The following is a 19,240-nucleotide window of genomic DNA, read 5'->3' on the forward strand; positions in this document are numbered from 1 at the left end:
CGCTATTGCTAGAATCAGATCTAGCGACTTCACTGTAGCCATCTGGATCCCCCCCATCTTAATTATTGCACAGGAGCAGGCTTTAGGATTTCAACCACATGCCATAAACATTCTGCTTACTGCGATGGAAGGGCAAAGCACTTACAAAGCAGTTCTTTATATATTTGCTCTATTAAATTAAAGTGCCCCAAATCGATTCCTCCTGTCTCTCATCACTTACTTCTTCACGACAAGAGGCAAACTATAAATATCAAAGACGATAGGAAATAGATTTGAAACAGCTTGCCAAGGCTTGTGGAAGGTATGCGCCTAGGGTCCTTGAACAGCCTCAGTGTGGAATTAGGACCATTTCAAAACAAGGCTTTCCCTCTCTCTCTCTCTCTTTACAGACATAAGCTCTGTTCAGTGCTTGAGATCACATAGTTACATAAATAGTTGACCTTTGTTTTGCTTGTATTTTTAATGTTTTTATTGTACGGTGGTTGTTTTTTTTCAACTTGTAAAGCACTTTGATGTCTTTTTAATGAAATAGCCATGTACAGATAAATAAATAAATAAATTGCGGTGTGAAGCAGAGCGGCCGCATTTGCTGGCCATACCTTTCCCAATGTACCTCCAGGGGCCACACTTCTGTTGTTGTGGCCCTGCTTCCCCTACCATCCAAGCTTTTGAAAGAAGGTCTGCAGTGGAGAGCCTGCTGTATGTAGGCATCTAAAAGGTCAAATCCTTTAGCCAAGATGAATCTCATGGAAATAGCCACCCCCTCTTTTTCTACTTACAGGTACTAATGCAGATTAGACTGTCCAGTTCTTGAGGGAAGGGGATGGACAAGCCACCCTGCTAGTGTGGATTATAAGCAAGGCAGCTGAAGTGTATTACATTTAGTCTGTCTTTTAAATGACTGTGAGTATTGGGAGAAAAGCTGAGAATGGGTTGAGGGCAGAGATGCTTTAAGGACTTTAAATTCTGATGTGGACTGGCCTAATTTGCTAATTAGTCTCCTGGACTAATGTGTAAATCAGAACATAATTATCTTTTGGGCACTTCTCCAGATTCTGTGATGTGGTTCCAGATGTACCAAAATACATATAAATGCATGTTTTAGGATGAAATGCATTCAGAAGTGCATACATTGAGATGAATATGCTTTGACACATGTTCTGTGATAAAATAGGTATTTAAATACAAATTTTCATATGGAACGTCAAGGAAATTTTAGCAGATTAATGAAAAACAGGACAATTCTTAGAATAAACATATGCAAAATTAACTTGGCTGGAAAGTGTTATTATTATTAATGATAACAATAATATTTTATTTATTTATTTTAATCATTTCTAAACTGCATAATATTTAAAAATCTTCTAGTGGTACACATAATAATATAAAAACAATAAAACAGTACATAAAAACATTCAAACAGCCTTATAAAAACAGAGATTTAACAGGGTCTAATCTTATGGGCCAGGGAAAGCAAAAAAAATAACTTCATAAAGCATTTGAAGCAACTAATAGATGATATTATTGTTGCTGTTGTTATAATTAATAATAATTCATTTTATTTATATACTAGTCTTCATTCTGAGATGCCCTCTTTACAAAGATCCCAGGTCTAAAATTTTATTTCCCATAATCCACCCTATGTCGGATAGGCCTGTGCCGGAACAAATAACAATTCTTCTGGCTGGTACGGATGCCCATATAACATTTCGGGTCGCCAACTTTGCTTTGGCAGCCGGGAAGATCAGGGCTAATTATGTAAAACAATTAGAGTCGGCCTGATATTGTTTTCGTTGATTTAAATTTACATGCATATGTCTACTAATGTAGGTTTTTATGTATGAATGTATATATTTATTTTTGGATGTTTTTAGCATAGTCTGTAATATTTTATGTATTTTATGCATTTTTAATTTTTTGCGGTGGCTAATAGCTTTGAGCAATAAAGGTTATTCATTCATTCATTCAAAGATAATAGAGTGATCCATCCATCACTAGTTGAGGGAAGCCATTACAGTGCTGGGTTAAGGGACAGGTCAATTCTTTTGACAATGAGAAGTAGAGGGGTGTGTTGAGTTTAATATACACTGAAAGATGGATGTAAGCGTTTACACCATGGGTGGTATTCAACACTAGTCCTACTCAGAGTAGACCCATTAAAGTGGCCCTTTAGTGTAGTTGGACCTACCCTTTGGAATTCCCTGCCCTTAAATTAGACAGGTGCCATCTCTGTAGTTTTTTCGGCGCTTACTGAAGACCTTCCTCTTTCAAAAAGCCTTTTACGTAGAGACCTTATCCCAGCCTAAGTCTGTGTTAGAATGGCTTTTTAACATGTTTTTAAAGGTTTTGTTTTAATATGTTTTTTAATATGTTTTATACTGTACTTTTAAAAGTGTTTCGTTTTTATTTTAAAGTGCTTGTAGTGCTTTTGTTTGCCGCCCTGAGCTCCCTCAGGGAGGAAGGGCAGGATATAAAATTGAAAAATAAATAGCGTTAATAGACACGACTAACTTAAGTTCATTCATTTCAATAGGTCTTCTCTGATGAGTTGAATGCCACTTCATAATTATTCTGTTTCTGTTGCTCACTATAAGATCTCTGAAATGAAGGGTGGTATTCAACTAAATCTTAGTCAAAGTAGACCTGCTGAAATTAATGAATCTAAGTTAGACATTCCATTAACTTCAGTAGGTCTACTCTGAGTAGGACTAGCATTGAATGCCACCATAAGAATTTGTGCCTAAGCTTACTATTTTCCTTCTCCCTTCCAGTCCCTTTTCCTTTTGTGTCGTGTCTTTTAGATTGTGAGGATGAGGGCAGAGACAGTCTTCTCACTGATATCTGTAAATTGCTTTGGGAACCTTTTATGATTGAAGAGCTGGATTAAAATGCATCATCATCATCATTTACAGCATGTTGCAAGGCAGAGCAGGACAGAATAGTGATGTGTAAATGTGCCTTGAGTTATAGCTCTCCTTCCATGCACCTAGCATTTGTTTGACAGTCAGCCTCTTCCTATATATGAAATGTTGGAAAGACGGTGCTTCTGTTTGGCTGTCACCTTCTCTCACACTTATTCTAGCTATTCTTGTGTCAAAAGCAATGTCTTTGGCTGTGGAGCCAACAGCACTGCCCCCTGAGCTGATGAGGCAGCAATGCTTTCCCATTACTTCCAGGTCGAGGGAAGTAATAATCCACTATATTCTGCATTAGTCAGGCCTCATCTGGAATACTGCATTCAGTTCTGGGCGCCTCATTTTAAGAAAGATATAGACAAGTTGGAGTGGGTTCAGAAGAGGGCGACGAGGATGATAGCCGGTATGGAGAACAAGTCTTATGAGGAAAGGTTGAAGGAACTTGGCATGTTCAGTCTGGTGAAGAGAAGGCTGAGGGGTGACATGATTGCATTCTTTAAGTACCTGAAGGACTGTCACATAGAGGAGGGTACAGATTTGTGCTCTGCTGCCCCAGAGGGTAGGACTAGGTCTAACAGTTTTAAGTTGCAGGAGCATAGATTCAGATTGGACATTAGAAGGAACTTCTTGACAGTATGGGCAGTTCAGCAATGGAACTGACTGCCTAGGGAGGTGGTGGGATCCCCTTCGCTGGATGTCTTCAAGCAGAGGCTGGACAGCTATCTGCGGGTGTCGGAAGGCAGAGCTGGGGTCCCAATCCCGGGGAGCTGGATCCCGGAGAGTTGGGAGAAGAGTATTCGGATGGATGGCAGAGGGAAGGGGGAGGAACTTCCCCCCTTTGGAGCGAAGATGAAACAGAGGAACTGCCAGTGATAAGGTCGCTTAGCAACGGGGAGCCTGAGCCCTCCCTGGACATTCTCACGCCTCCCCCTCTTTCAGGCTCAGAGCAAGAGGGGGAAGAGGGAGGGCTGCTCACAGCCAAAAAGCGGGGAGGCAGTTTACCATCAGCCCCTCCCCTATCCCCCATCCTGGAATTGGAAACTTCAGAAGAGGAGGGGGTGATGCTTCTCCCCTCACCGTGCACACACAGACAGCTGAAAATACAGGAGAGAAGGCGGGGAAGGCGGGCAGTACCTGAGGGGCAGTTAAGGAGGAGCGAAAGATTGCGCGCCCGTTTGGCCCCTTCTTAAAGAACAGGCGGGAAGAAGTCCCTTGCTCTGTCAACTTTCTCCCAATGCCGCAGGACCTGTATCCCTGTATTACTTCATGAGAAAACGCAGTCTTTGTTTGGACATTACCCTAATAAAACACGAATTAACTACAGCCGTTGGTCTGGTTCCTGAGTCACATCCTGGGCCTGACAGCGGGAGATGCTCTAACTGGATTTCCTGCTGTGAGCAGGGGGTTGGACTCGGTGGCCTACAAGGCCCCTTCCAACTCTATGATTCTATGATTCTATGAATGGGGATGACTGCCCCTCCGTCATTTGAAGGTGACTCGTCAAGTTGGCAGACTGGCACCCCACACTCTTGCCCCTTTTTGTAGAGCAGCAGTGGCTGACACATTGTCCCTGACAATTCTGATGTTCTTCACAAGCATCTAATGATGGATGAACTGCCAAGTTGGCTGAACCGTCAGCACTGGCTGAGCTAGTTCTAAACAAAGCAGGTTATCCCTCGGTGGTAGACCATCTGTTTTGCATGCACAGTGTCCCAACTTGCGGGGTTTTTTTTGTATTGGTGTTGCCATGATACCAGAAACAAGCTCCACTCTAGATTTTAACTTCTTAGTTATAGCCTAGTTTGTTTTACACCTTTTGGTATCCCCTTGTTCACTGTATACTTGTTTTTCCATATGGATTTTTTATTTTTATGAGGACTTTTTAAACACAAGTTTATTTATTATTTTCCACATCACACATAATACATAAAGTTACTTTACAGCAGTCAAATAAAAACAAACAACAACAGAGGCTGGAGAGTACTACATCTAAAAAATTCATCCAGTGGGAGGATGTTCATAGTTTCATAATTTCATTACTACCTTTATAATATATCGGGAAATCCAGAAACAATTTCAAAATTCATCATCCTCAGGAGCGCCAAATAAAGTCCTGTCTCCTGGGGACTATCCATCCATGTGCCTGTCTAGTTATATAGGTCTCAAAGGGCCACCACACTTCCAGAAACGCTGCTGAATTTATTCCCCCCCATCACATGCACCCAGTGAGTTATTTTTTCAGAAATTGCTACAAAGAAAAATATTTAAGGATACAGTTGTTCACTGTATCCTTAACATCCTTTTTTCTTACGAAGAAAAAAAAAACAGGCAGTCCTTTAATGCCAGATGTTCGTACTAAATTTTCTGTTAACTTGACCCCTTACATAGCCCATTACATTACATTGCCCAAAACACACTCTCTGCATGGAGGAGGAGTGCCTTTCCCTTCCCACAGCCTGGCCCTCACATCGTCTCTGCCAGAGATTGGCTGGCACTATGCACCTTCCCCTCCACATGCCCCATCTAGAAACATGGGTGCGCCACCTGACAAGGTAGGCTGGCTACAGGGCAGTCTCCAGGTAGGGACCCTGGTCTGAAACCCTGGAGAACTGCTGCCAATCAGTGCAGAGTCTAGACCAACCTTTCCCAACTAGTGGGCCACCAGGTGTTGCTGGACCACGACTCCCATCAGCCTCAGCCAGCATTGCCAATGGTCAGGAAAGATGGGAATTGTGGTCCAACAACATCTGGTGGCCCACTAGTTGGGAAAGGCTGGTCTAGACAATACTGAGGTAAATGAAGCAATGGTCTGACTTGGGATAAGGAAGCTTCCTTATACGGAGCAAAGCAGACGAAAATCTGTCCTCTGGAGGCTAGAGGCTGCTCGGAATGCCCACACCAGTATTGGGTTGGCCAACATTCATCTACATTTCCCACATCTACAGTGAAGCTCTTGCACAACTGTTCTGGCCTGCTGGAGACAGCTTCTTGACAGTGTCCTCCATCTACAATAACATTCCAAGTGCTTGTGTCTGAGTCTGTCTCTCTTCCTCCTCTTCACCTTGAACAGCTGTGCTTGGGAGGGCAGGAGAGTTGCCATCAGAAAACAGAGGGTGGGGAAAGGTAATAAACTGGCTGCATTTAGGGATCCTGGGCCCTTCCATTAGGAAGAGAGTCCCTGTGTCTTCCTTCCGGATAATAACAGCAGAGAGGGATATTTCTGCTTCAGAGTAGAGACACACTTGCTGTTGTGCCAGTTCCAGTACATTTCTACCTCTCTTTTCTCAAGATGGAGGCACACAACGCTAGTCAAACTCCGCCCCTTGTTTCTCTTAAAATCTTGTAGAATCAGCTCCAGTGCATTTCCCCCCGCCCCAATAATTCACCTTCAGGGAGGTTTCACAACTGATTGGTAGATCAACCCCTTTGTCTTCCAGGTGTGACCGATGGAAACACTTTGCTGCAGGTTCAGGCAGAGTCAGTGATTGGCCCAATGCTTTGCTGTGGGTGGTCCTGAAAGGTCTGAAGACGGCAATGGGGAAGGGAGGTGTGGCCAGCCAAGGTCAGTGTCCCTTCAAAACACATCCAGAAAAACCATTCTGGCTGATTTCCAAGTGACTAGTGTGCCCATAGCCTGAGTCTGTTTAGAAAGTCTAATGCTATTAAGCCCATTCCCTTTAAAAGCTAGACCAAGCCTATCTAGACCAAGCCTACTCATCTTGGTCTGAATTTCCTGTTCCCCAAACACGCTAACTATTTGGAGAATCTGTCTATTCCTAAGTATCCAATGAAAAGAAATAAAAAAAAGGGGTGCAACCCCAGAATGCTGTAGATGGAATTTAAGGAAATCTTTATTGTATATTCTTTGTCAAATGCCCAACGCTTTTCAGCCCACAAGGGCTTTCATCAGGGGATTATGATACTCAAGACTCTATATGCGCCAAAGAGGTAAACTTTCAATACTGCATCACATCAAACTGACTGATGCAGTATTGAAAGTTTACCTCTTTGGCGCATATAGAGTTTTGAGTATCATAATCCCCTGATGAAAGCCCTTGTGGGCTGAAACGCGTTGGGCATTTGACAAAGAATATACAATAAAGATTTCCTTAAATTCCATCTACAGCATTCTGGGGTTGCACCCCTTTTTTTCCCGTTTCTATTCCTAAGTATCAGCATGTATTCTCCAGAGCCAGGTTTAATTGTCTCTCTTTCGCTCTCTTAGAAGGGTGATACTAAGGTACCCCTTATGCGGACTGGCTGTGTCCTTGTGGTGACAAAGTTGAAACATTGACTCACATCTTTTTTGTATGTAATTTTTATAGGGAGGATCGTGACAGACTACTCGGCCCAATTATGAGGAACTTTCCTGGCAGGCCATTGGTCTGGTTTTTGAAATATTTCCTAGATGATTTTAATAAGTCTACAACAGAGTCAGTGGCTAAGTTCCTCTTCTCTGCCCAAAGGAGTCGTAAGAGGATTCTTCTCTTTTAACTGCTATTTCTTTTATGTTGTACTTTTATATTTCTGTATTTTAACTATTATGACGTTTTATTGACTATATTATTTGAATGAGTCTGTGACCGTATATTAATAAACAAACAGACCAAGCCTATCCATGCACAACCCTACCTGTGGTGGGCATTTCATGACCGTAGTGATTTTTTTACAGATGTATGCCTTCCTCTTCCAGAATAAAACTGAGAGTGAGCTTGCGTTCTTTCAACATGTTGTTTGTTGTCCAATATATCTTCCTGTCAGATCAGATTACCTTGAGAGTAAACTGAGACAGATGTAAGAGCAGTGCTTAGACCGAATAATAAGCAAACGGCTATATAAATCAATGGGCAGTGTGCATCGTGGCCATGCAGGGCACAGAAAGACCCACCCATGACATTTAGGACCAGCCTGTTGTCAGCAGTGGTGCGTGGGCAGCCAGGGACACAGGGTATTCATAAAAAAATACAGCAAGGCGGTGTACAGCATACACAGTTGCAACAAGGTAAATAAAAGCACTCATATGGAAAGCAGGATTGGACCAAGATGAAGGAGGTGTGAAAATTGGAGGGAGAAATATCAATAACTTGATATGCAGATGATACCATACTGCTAGCAGAAACCAGTAATGCTTGAAATGAATGCTGATGAAAGTTAAAGAGGAAAGCACAAAAGCAGGACTACAGCTGAATGTCAAAAAGGCTAAAGTAATGACAAGAGAAGATTTATGTAACTTTCAAGTTGACAATGAGGACATTGAACTTGTCAAGGATTATGAATACCTTGGCACAGTCATTAACCAAAATGGAGACAATAGTCAAGAAATCAGAAGAAGGCTTGGACTGGGGAGGGCAGCTATGAGAGAACTAGAAAAGGTCCTCAAATGCAAAGATGTATCACTGAACACTAAAGCCAGGATCATTCAGACCATGGTATTCCCAACCTCTATGTATGGATGTGAAAGTTGGACAGTGAAAAAAGCTGATAAGAAAAAAAAATCAATGCATTTGAAATGTGGTGTTGGAGGAGAGCTTTGCGCATACCATGGACCACAAAAATAATAATAATTGGGTGTTATTAAACTATTACTAGAAGCTAAAATGATGAAACTGAGGTTATCCTACTTTGGACACATAATGAGAAGACCTGATTCACTAGAAAAGACAATAATGCTGGGAAAAACAGAAGGGGGTAGAAAAAGAGGAAGGCCAAACAAGAGATGGATTGATTCCATAAAGGAAGCCACAGACCTGAACTTACAAGATCTGAACAGGGTGGTTTACAACAGATGCTATTGGAGGTTGCTGATTCATAGGGTTACCATAAGTCGTAATCGACTTGAAGGTATATAACAACAAAAAATAAAAGCACCAGTAAAAATATCAGTAAAGGCTGGTTGGAAAAAAGAAATCCACCTTGTCTGTCTTTTGTGTGCAAAATGGTAACGTTTGTGAGAAACATGCACCAAAGTGTTTTATCTTTATGTTTACTGGCGGTTTGGAAGTGTTGCTGTTTAGTGTTGATTTATGGATTTGGGGATGGGTTTCATTGTACAATTTTCTTGAAAAAGGTTCAATATATATATATATATATATATATATATATATTTAAAGACATCTGGAGGAAGGGAGAGATGGTTCCTGCCAAACTCTGCTGGTAAGGAGTTCCAGGGGGCGGGGCCTGCCACACTGAAAGTTCAGCTCCTCGTAAAGGCCAACCAAACCTTAGGGTGTGAGGAACCTCAAGAAATGCCCCATGAGAGGATCTCAGTGACTGAGGCAGAGCATAAGCGGTCAGATGGTCCTTAAGGTACTTTGGGCCCACATAGTTTAGGGATTTGTGAATTTACACAAGAACCTCGAATCTGGCCTGGTAGCAAATTGACAACCACTGCAGTTTTCTCAGCAGTGGAGTGACATGTTGCCAGCAACCAGCTCCTGTGAGCAGTCTGGCTGCTGCATTCTGCACCAGCTACAGCTTTCAGACCAGATACAAGGCTAGCTCTGCATGAAGTGTGTTCCAGTAATAGCCTGACCTTATTACTGTTGTTGTTGTTGTTTGTTAAATTTATATCCTGCCTTTCCTCCCAGTAGGAGCCCAGGGCAGTAAACGAAAACTCTAAAAACACTCTGAAACATAATAAAAACAGACTTTAAAAAATATTAAACCAAAAGATCTTTTTTAAAAAGCTTTAAAAACAATCTTAAAAAGCAATTTCAGCATGGGACTGGAGCTGGAAGGGTTATTGGGTGTGTCTAGCCATGGTCTACTAGAATTGGGAAGGCAAGGCAGATGATCTAGGACAGCTCTCCAGATGTATTGGACAACAACTCCCATCAGCCAAGAGCCAAGGATGTTGGGGAGTGGTTAGTCCAAAGTTTCTGAAGGGCACCAGCTATGGGGATAGGCAGTGACCTGGAACCTTTAAGAAGAGCAGGAAAGTGGACGTGGGTTTCCTCTGTCTTGGGAAATTCCCCACATTCATTGCCTCATGCTGGTTGATTATGAGCCAGCATCTAGGAAAGGTTGACCATACTCTGGTGCTCAGGTCCTGCTTGCGGGCTTCCCATGGGCCTCTGGTTGGGCCACTGTGAGAACAAGATGCTGGACTAGATGGGCCACTGGCCTGATCCAGCAAGGCACTTCTTATGTTCTTATGACCTTTTATGTTCTGCTGTCTCCAGGTAGAGCTGAAAGAGCCCCCCCCCGAAACCCTGGGGAGCTGCTGCCATTCAGTGTAGGCAATGCTGTGCTAGATGGGCCAGTGGCCTGATTCAGTATAAGGCAATTTCTTATGATCCTATGATATGGCTTCAGTAATCAGTTAGGGTGGTTAGGCCGGCCTCAGAAGTTGTACCAAACCTGTGATCCCACCATGGAACAGCTAGAAACAGAGCAACTTCTTCAGTGCTTAACGGTTTTCAAAGCAAGGGGAGAGTGAAGTGCATGACAGCCAGGAAGAGGGTCACCACTGCTCTGTAATCTGCAGGAAGATTGCCTCTGTCAGGATTTTGTCACTCTGCAGGCAAACTTTCACATCTCTGGCAGCAGTTTCAAGCCCAACAGCCTATTTCAGTTAGTTTGATAGCTAGGAAGTGATATAGGGAACTGTGGAAATTTCTGGAGAGTATGAAAGTGACATTTACAACACTCAGTTTTTTAAAAAAATCAGGTGGACATAATTTAATTTGGCATCATTTTAGTTTTGAGAAACTTGGAGTGCTGAATGTGATCGATTTGTGAGTGTGTGTGTGTAACTACGTGTGCTGCATTGTAGTCTACATTTTTTTAAATGCAGAAGATATTTGTGTCCAACAGTTTGATTTTTTTTTTTAACATTGGAGACCAACATATGTAAATTCTAGTTAGAGACTAGCAGGCTAGAAGAGGAACCTTTGCTGTGGGATAGGAAAGATTTAATTCAGGTGTGGGGAACCTTTGGCCTGCCAGATATTGCTGAACTACAGTGCCCCTCAGCCCTAGCAACCATGGCCAATGGCCAGGGTTGATGGGAGCTGTGGTTGACCCACATATGGAGAGCCAAAGGTTCCCCACATCTCATCTAATTAATCAGTATCCCTGCAACTTCAGTGTATTTGTTCTTTCAGGACAACTTACCAACAGTGGTATGTGTATGTGTCCATCTTTGTCACTAGAGGCCCAGGTGACCTCTATGGCTAGGAGTGCCTTTTAGCAGCTTCGGCATGTAAGATAGCTGCAGCCGTTTCTGGACCAGGATATCCTGACCACTGTTGTCCACGCACTGGTAACCTCCCGGTTGGATTACTGTAATGCGACAGTGAGACTGCTCACTGGGGCAGGGTATTGCCAACATGTCACCCCGCTACTGAAAGAATTGCACTGGCTGCCAATTTGCTACCGGGCCAAGTTCAAGGTTCTAGTTTTGGTGTACAAAGCCCTATACACCTTGGGACCAACTTACCTGAAAGACCGTCTTATCCCTTATATATCCAGTTGATCACTGCGCTCTGCAGGTGAGGCCCCTGTGGATATCATCTTATCAGGAAGTCCGTTCCACACAACATAGGAAGAGGACCTTTAAGGTGGCGGCACCTTCCCTGTGGAATTCCCTCCCCTTAAATATTAGGCAGGTGCCATCTCTGTTATCTTTTTGGCGCCTATCAAAGACCTTCCTCTTTCAACAAGCTTTTTAAGTTCAGACCTTATCCCAGTCTGCATCTGTATTGGAATTGCTTTTTAATGTTTTTAAACCTTTTTAAAAAAAACCCAGTATGTTTTTAAACTTTTTTGGTTAAGATGTCTTGAAAGCTTTTATAAAATGTTTTTAAAGGTGTTTTGTTTTAATGTATCTTAGAGTCTGTTTTTATGATGTTTTAAAGTGTTTTTAAAAGTGCTTTTGTTTGCTCCCCTGGGCTCCTGGTGGGAGGAAGGGTGGGATATAAATCAAATAATAAAAATAAATAAATAAATAAAGGTTTAAAAGAAAGACATTTTTGCTTATATTTTTTTTTGAAACAGACTACCTAGAAACTTTTTTTAAAAATGAAAGCAAAGAGTCCGGAGATTAAGGTTTGGAGACCCAGAGTGGTCCCCCAAAACCAGAGTCTCCAGACAAAAACTGGACACCAGGTAACCCTAACTCCTAGCCACTGTCACTTGGGCCACAGTGACTTGAGCATCCAGGAGTTTCCCCAAACTATATAGCTGCTCCTTTAGATGGAGTGCAACACCATCCAGAACAGGCAACTGGCATATCTTCTGGACATAGAAACCAGCTGCTCACAGAGCCTATGCTTTCCCAGGATTAAAATTCCATTTATTGGACCTCATTCAGTTCACCACTGCATTAAGACACTAGTCCATAGTTTGTACAGCCTCTCCTTGATTCAGACCACTTTAAATTGAGCCTGGAAACATATTAGTTAAGATCTAAGCCACAGTATTCAGTAGAAATTTCATATTCATTTCATACTTTTTTCTTTTCTTCGTAGTAATATGAGGCTGAATGAGTCTCCTTTGTAGGATTTTGTCCCCTACTTTTTTAAACAGCATGAAATTCTCAGGTTGATAAACAAAACATTGGTATTTTCACAGGAACAAACGTGAAGCAAGGTTAATATAATTAATGTAACATAAATGTTCCTTTATTATAGGATCCCGTTTAATTCTTCCACTAACGGATGAAGTCAAATGAATGTATTTTTCAGTGGATTGCTTCATTAACTGAATGCAATCATGTTAAATAAAAATCCCACATAATTCTGTTAGGGAGGCTCTTTCATTCTTATGCTGCACTAGCTATAAAGTGGAATTGCTAGTTTAAGAATCTAAGTGTGACAATTCAACCCAGAATTTTTTTTTGAAGCCATGACAATGACGTTATTATCCAATAATGATTGATATTCCCATTGATGTGGATCCTGCAGTCTTCAAATTTCTACTTCTTCCACAGATTCCCCAGTGGTTTCTAGCTGAGGAGATCTGGAAACAAGCAGCTTTAAAAAGGGTTCCTTAGCAACCCGGCAGAAGGCCCTTTGGAAGGCAAGGAATTGGGTGCAGATATTGGGTTATATTCCACTAACTTTTACTCAGAGTAGATGCATCAAAATTAAGAGACCTAAGTTAGTCATGGTCATTCATTTAAATGGGTCTACTCTGAGTAAAAGTTAGTTGAACACACCCGATGGTTAGGAACTGTGTCCTTTCTAGCTCTTGTTGTTGTTTTAAAATAAAATCGTGGCTACATCAGCACAATTTGTCACTGCACTCTGCCATTCTGCCATCCCCTCACTAGCTTTAACATTCCAATCTATAAAAGAAAGAGAATATATTATGCAAAATGAAGGAAATACATGCAGATTTATGCTTATGTCTGTTATAAAAAAAGAAATTAGATTTTCTTCCTCACAAATTTTGGATTTTAAATTTCATATATTGGAGCTGTTCATTCATTTTGCACAGAGCATACAGCGCTCTCATCATGAGTTTGGGGTGACCTTTAAAAATAAAATAAAAGTAAAAATAAATAAGTAAATGTATCCATGGATCAAAATCCTTCCCTTCCTTTGTGGGATGGTCCTATTATTTGGATAGGTCAAAACACAATGTGGGATCTTGATAGGGTTTACATTCAATGAGTGTGCAGTCTGTGTAACTATGTACACAACAGTGTGTAGAAACTAGCCGACTCTGCAAAGGTAACATTTACATTTGTTGCTCCTCCCACTTTTGCTTCTAGCCCCTCCTACCACTGGCATGTGGCCCCTGGAAGGTTACCCAGAAAGGAATGAAAACCATTCTGCACCCCTGTTGTAACTGGAGATACTAGTGAGTGAACTCTTGCAATGCATGTGCTCTGCCACTGGGCTATGGCTGTGGACTGTTCTCTGCTGCCTAACTTCCAATTAACATGAATACGCCAGATTAGGAATCTCCCATGTAGACTTGGCCTCCCTTTCAAGCACCAGATTGCCTTTCCGTTTATGTATACCTGCACTGCAGGTATATCACAGATGCAATGCTTTGAAATGTCAGAAAGGAGTTGGAAACATTTGGAGCCTCAGGAAAGTTAGTGAAAGAAATGATGGCAACTGTCGACACCATTCTCTTATGGAAAAGGTTTGTTTTCATTGCCTGTCACTATAACTGGATCACTGTCTATCTTTCCCCCCTCCCTTGTGACAGTATGCCCTGAAGACTCTACTTATAATAATAATCACTGCATTAAGCACCATGAAAATCCCAAATTCATCTGAGGTTAGGTTAAGGGTTGAAAGCCAAGCTGCTAAATCAAGCATAAAAGCCAGACAACATCCTTCACCTGAGTGACGGAGCTTTCATTTGCAAATGCAGGCAGAACACAAGGACCGCAGCATCTGTCGTGCAAAGGCACAGCGATGCATATTAAAAATAGGACATGGGCAAAGGACATAAGAAGGGAACTCTTATGAGAGTCCAGCTCTAATAAGGGGAAGGGTTGTAGCTCAGTTGAAGAGCATCTGCTTGGCAGGTCCAGGTAGGGTCAGAGCTTGGAAAAGTTACTTTTTTGAACTACAACTCCCATCAGCCCCTGCCAGCATGGCCACTGGATGGGGCTGATGGGAGTTGTAGTTCTAAAAAAGTAACTTTGCCAAGCTCTGACCCTACCTGGACCTGCCAAGCAGATGCTCTTCAACTGAGCTACAACCCTTCCCCTTATTATACCCATCCCCTGTTCCGGGTCTGTCCAGAACCAGATGAAAACTGGGGGACGTAAGGTTCCTGCCGACCTCCGACTGTTGTTGTGTAATGCCAGGTCTGTGGCACAAAAAACTTCGCTCATCCATGATATGATCTTGGATGAGCGTGCAGACCTGGCATGTATTACGGAAACTTGGTTGGACGAGGCCTCTGCTCCCATTCTCGAGGCAATGTGTCCACCAGGTTTCCGTTATGCACAGCAACCGAGGGTGGGCAGGCGGGGAGGGGGTGTGGCAGTTATCTATCGAGAGTCTTTGGTTTTTGCCAGACTCCCTCTCCATAGGACTCAATGTGTTGATTGCATGTACTGGAGGTTGGGCCCGAAGGGCAGTTTAGGGACCCTGCTAGTGTACCGCCCAACCCGCTGCACAGCAGACTCCCTGGCCGAGGTGCTGGAGGTGGTCTCGGCTGTACAGGTGCTGTCCCCAGAATTGTTAGTACTGGGTGACTTCAACGTGCATGCCGAGTCCACTCTCGCTGGAGCCCCTCGGGATTTCCTGGAAACCATGGCTTCCTGGGAACTGCGCCTTAGTAACAGGGGACCCACCCATGTAACCAGTCATGCTCTCGACCATGTGTTTGTCCTGGAAGAGGAGAGAAGTGCTCTGAAGTTGGGAGTGGTTTATTCCACCCCTGTGTCATGGTCAGATCACTACCTGGTAAACATGGACTTCTCAATGCCACACCCCCTCCGCAGGGGTGAAGGACCTATTAGAATGGTCCGCCCCAGTCGCCTGATGGGTCCAAATGGATTCCTAACTGCGCTTGGGGAATTGGAACCTGCTGAAGGCCGCCCGGTCGAAACCCTGGTGAGGGAGTGGAATGATGGGATCACCAGGGCATTAGACCAGGTGGCTCCGAAACATCCTCTCCCCCTGAATAGAACTCAGTTAGCACCGTGGTATACACCACGGCCGCGTTTGCTGAGACAGGAGGTGAGACGACTAGAACGCCGGTGGCGGAAATCCCGCTCCGAAGATGTCCGGACACAGGTTAGAGCAGCAGTAGCTGCCTACCAAGTGGCAATAAAGGCAGGAAAGAAAGAGTTCTTTGCTGCCTCTATTGCGTCTGCGGAGTGTTGTCCCAGGAGGCTCTTCCAGGTGGTTCGAGGACTGGTCAGTCCAGTTGCCCAGGACCCCTTGGAACAGTCAAAGGCCTCCTGTGACATATTGGCAAAGCACTTCGCCGATAAAATCAAACACGGAGCTCGATCCCGTACGCCGTGGATACAGTAAGTGAACCAGAGTTGGCCAGCTGCAAGCCGGTAAATTGGGATCGGTTTCGGCTTCTCCCTTCTGAGGATGTGGACAAGGTGCTCTCAACTGTGAAGCCTACCATTTGCCTGAATGATCCTTGCCCATCATGGCTCCTTATGAGCTGTAAAGAGAAACTGGGCACGGGGATTAAAGCAGTGGTAAACGCATCCTTGCAAGAGGGTGTGATGCCATCAGCTTTCAAGGAGGCAATTGTAAAGCCCATCTTGAAGAAGTCCTCCTTGGATCCCCAAGTTTTTAATAACTTTTGCCCAATTTCGAATCTTCCATTCTTGGGCAAGGTCATTGAGCGAGTGGTGGCCAACCAGTTGTCAGCACACTTGGATGAAACGGATTATTTGGATCCATACCAATCGGGTTTCAGGACTGGTCACGGAACTGAAACAGCCTTGGTCGCTCTGGTAGATGACATGAGGAGGGCATTAGATAGGGGAGAATTCACCTTTCTTGTCCTCCTCGATCTCTCAGCGGCTTTTGATACTGTCGACCACAGTATCCTTTTACATCGCCTGGAGGGGTTGGGAATAGGAGGCACTGTACTGCAGTGGTTCCATTCCTTTCTCTCCGATAGGTACCAAAAGGTAGCATTGGGGAGGAGGTTTCAGACCCTTGGCCTCTCAATTGTGGTGTGCCACAGGGCTCTATCCTCTCTCCCATGCTATTTAACATTTATATAAAGCCGCTGGGGACAATCATTAGGAGATTTGGGCTGCAGTGTCACCAATATGCAGATGACACTCAGCTTTATCTCTCATTTAAATCTTCACCAGAGTCGACTGTGGAGACCGTGTCCAAGTGCCTGGAATCCGTGAGTAGATGGATGGGAAGGAACAGGCTGAAATTGAACCACGATAAGACCGAGGTACTGCTCGTGGGGGATAAGAGAAGGTTGGGAGATGTTGACCTGAAGTTCAATGGGGTAAGTTTACCCCTGAAGGACCAGGTCCGTAGCCTTTGGGTTGTACTTGATTCCAGGCTGTCCATGGAGGCTCAGATTTCGGCAGTGAGCCGGGCAGCCTGGTATCAACTACACCTCATACGAAGGCTGCAATCCTACCTTCCTGATCATCAACTCCCACTAGTAGTACATGCCCTGGTCACCTCTCGACTGGATTACTGTAATGCGCTGTACGTGGGGTTACCCTTGAAAACGGTCCGGAAACTACAACTTATACAAAACATGGCGGCTCAATTACTTACGAATAGTCGCCGCCGAGATCACATCATGCCTGTGCTGTTCGATCTACACTGGCTTCCTGTTGGTTAATACCAATTCAAGGTGTTGGTATTAACCTTTAAATCCCTATACGGTTTCGGCCCAGTTTATCTAAAGGAACGCCTGCAACGCCACCAATTATGCCGCCCGACACGATCTGCCACACAGGGCCTTCTCTCAATCCCGCCGACAAAAACAGCTCAATTGGCGGGAACTAGAGAAAGGACATTCTCAGTGGCAGCCCCTACTCTTTGGAACTCCCTCCCACAAGATCTACGGCACACCTCTTCCCTAAATACATTTCGTAAAGCCTTAAAGACCTGGCTCTTTCAACAGGCCTTTGGGACTTCCGGGGAGGGTTAACTGTTATGATCAAATGCCTTCTACCCTGTATTATTATTATTACTGCTGTATTGTTTTATTTTTATTATTGTATTTTATTTTATTGTATTTTAATCCTTCATGTACATTGCCTAGAGTGGTCATTGGCCAGATAGGCGACATATAAATTAAATTTTATTATTATTATTATTATAAGCTCTGGGTAGGGTTGGGAAAGATCTCCTGCCTGAAACCCTGGAGAGTTGCTACCTGTCCATGAAGGCAATACTGAGCTAGATGGACCAATGGTCTGACTTGGTATAAGGCAGCTTCGCTTGTTCTTAAAGTGGTCCTTTAGATACCAGGTCCCAAGCTGTGTTGAGCTTTGAAGACAAGCACTAGCATTTGAATTGTACTCCAAAACTGATTGGCAACCAATGAGTTGTTTCAGAACGGGTGACAAATCATTCCTTTGGCCATCCTATTTAGTAACCCAGCAGCTGTATTTGGGATTAGCTGAAGTTTCTAAGAAATCTTCAAAGGAACCCCCAGGTATGACCCATTACAGTAGTCTAATCTGGAAGTTACTAGAACATGGATTATTATGGCCAGGAGGGGTAGATTACCACTTCATCAGGAGGGGTCACCCAGTTTTAGAGGGTGAATATCATCCAGTTCATCATTGATCCCAAACACCAATTTAAAGCTTTCATTCAGAGCATGCAGATGGCTCCTTATTCCAAATCTCAAGATAACCTCACTCTGCAGTGATATAGAGATGTTAAGAAGCATGGGAGACAAAATGAAACCCATGCTTATGTGTACAGATTAGTACTGTGAAAAGCTTTGTCAGAATCCACCCTCTCTCTCCACACACATTTTCAGGTTTTTTTCAGAGTCTGGGAAATGTTGAGTTCTTAGAGTGATCCCTGATAGTCTACATGCTTATGTGATTTGCATTGCCCTCCCTATAGTTGCCTTAAGTTGGTCTTAGTCATTGCCATGCAAAAGGTAGGATTATTTTTTTCTAGCAATGTGTTTTTTTAAACACACTCACAGCCCCCAAGCACTTAAATTGAGATGAAAAACCTGGAGAATTTGGCTCAGTGCAAGCATGGATCTCTGTTGCAGGATTGTGAAAATGTCTTATGCAGTACAGAGGATGTGCAGCTTAGAAACACCCAGGCTCAAACTCCTGCTCAAAGGAGACCCAACACACCAACAAGGGCCTCAACATTTATTTTATTTATTTAACAAAATTTATATACTGCTTGATTGTAAAAAAAACCCCACAAACCTCTAAGCAGTGTACAATGAACTTTAAAATTATTGATGAAACAGAAACAAGTAATTAAAATAATTTTTAAAACAAAACAGCAACAGACTGAAAAGAATTAAAGACATCAACATCTATGTCTGGATAGGCTTGCCTAAAGAGAAATGTTTTAAGGAGGCACTGAAAAGAATACTGTGAAGGTGCCTACCTAATGTCAATAGGAAAGAGTTTGAAAGAGTAGGTGCTGCCACACTAAAATAATGATTTCTTACAAGTGTGGAAAAAGTATTATGTGGAATTTGTAACAGTGCCAGTTCCACAGACCTTGAGTGGGCACATCTGAAGTAAGGTGGTCCCAATCTGTTAAGAGTTTTATATACCAATAGTAACATCTTGAACTTGGCCTGGTAACAAATCAGTAACCAGTGCAAATCCCTGAGCAGAAGTGTTATTTGCTGATAGCATCTCAGTCCTGCCAGCAATCTGGCTGCAGCATTCTGTACTAACTGCAGTTTCCAGG

The sequence above is a fragment of the Rhineura floridana genome, chromosome 4 (genome assembly GCF_030035675.1).
Source record: "Rhineura floridana isolate rRhiFlo1 chromosome 4, rRhiFlo1.hap2, whole genome shotgun sequence".
NCBI classification, from domain to species: Eukaryota; Metazoa; Chordata; class Lepidosauria; order Squamata; family Rhineuridae; genus Rhineura; species Rhineura floridana.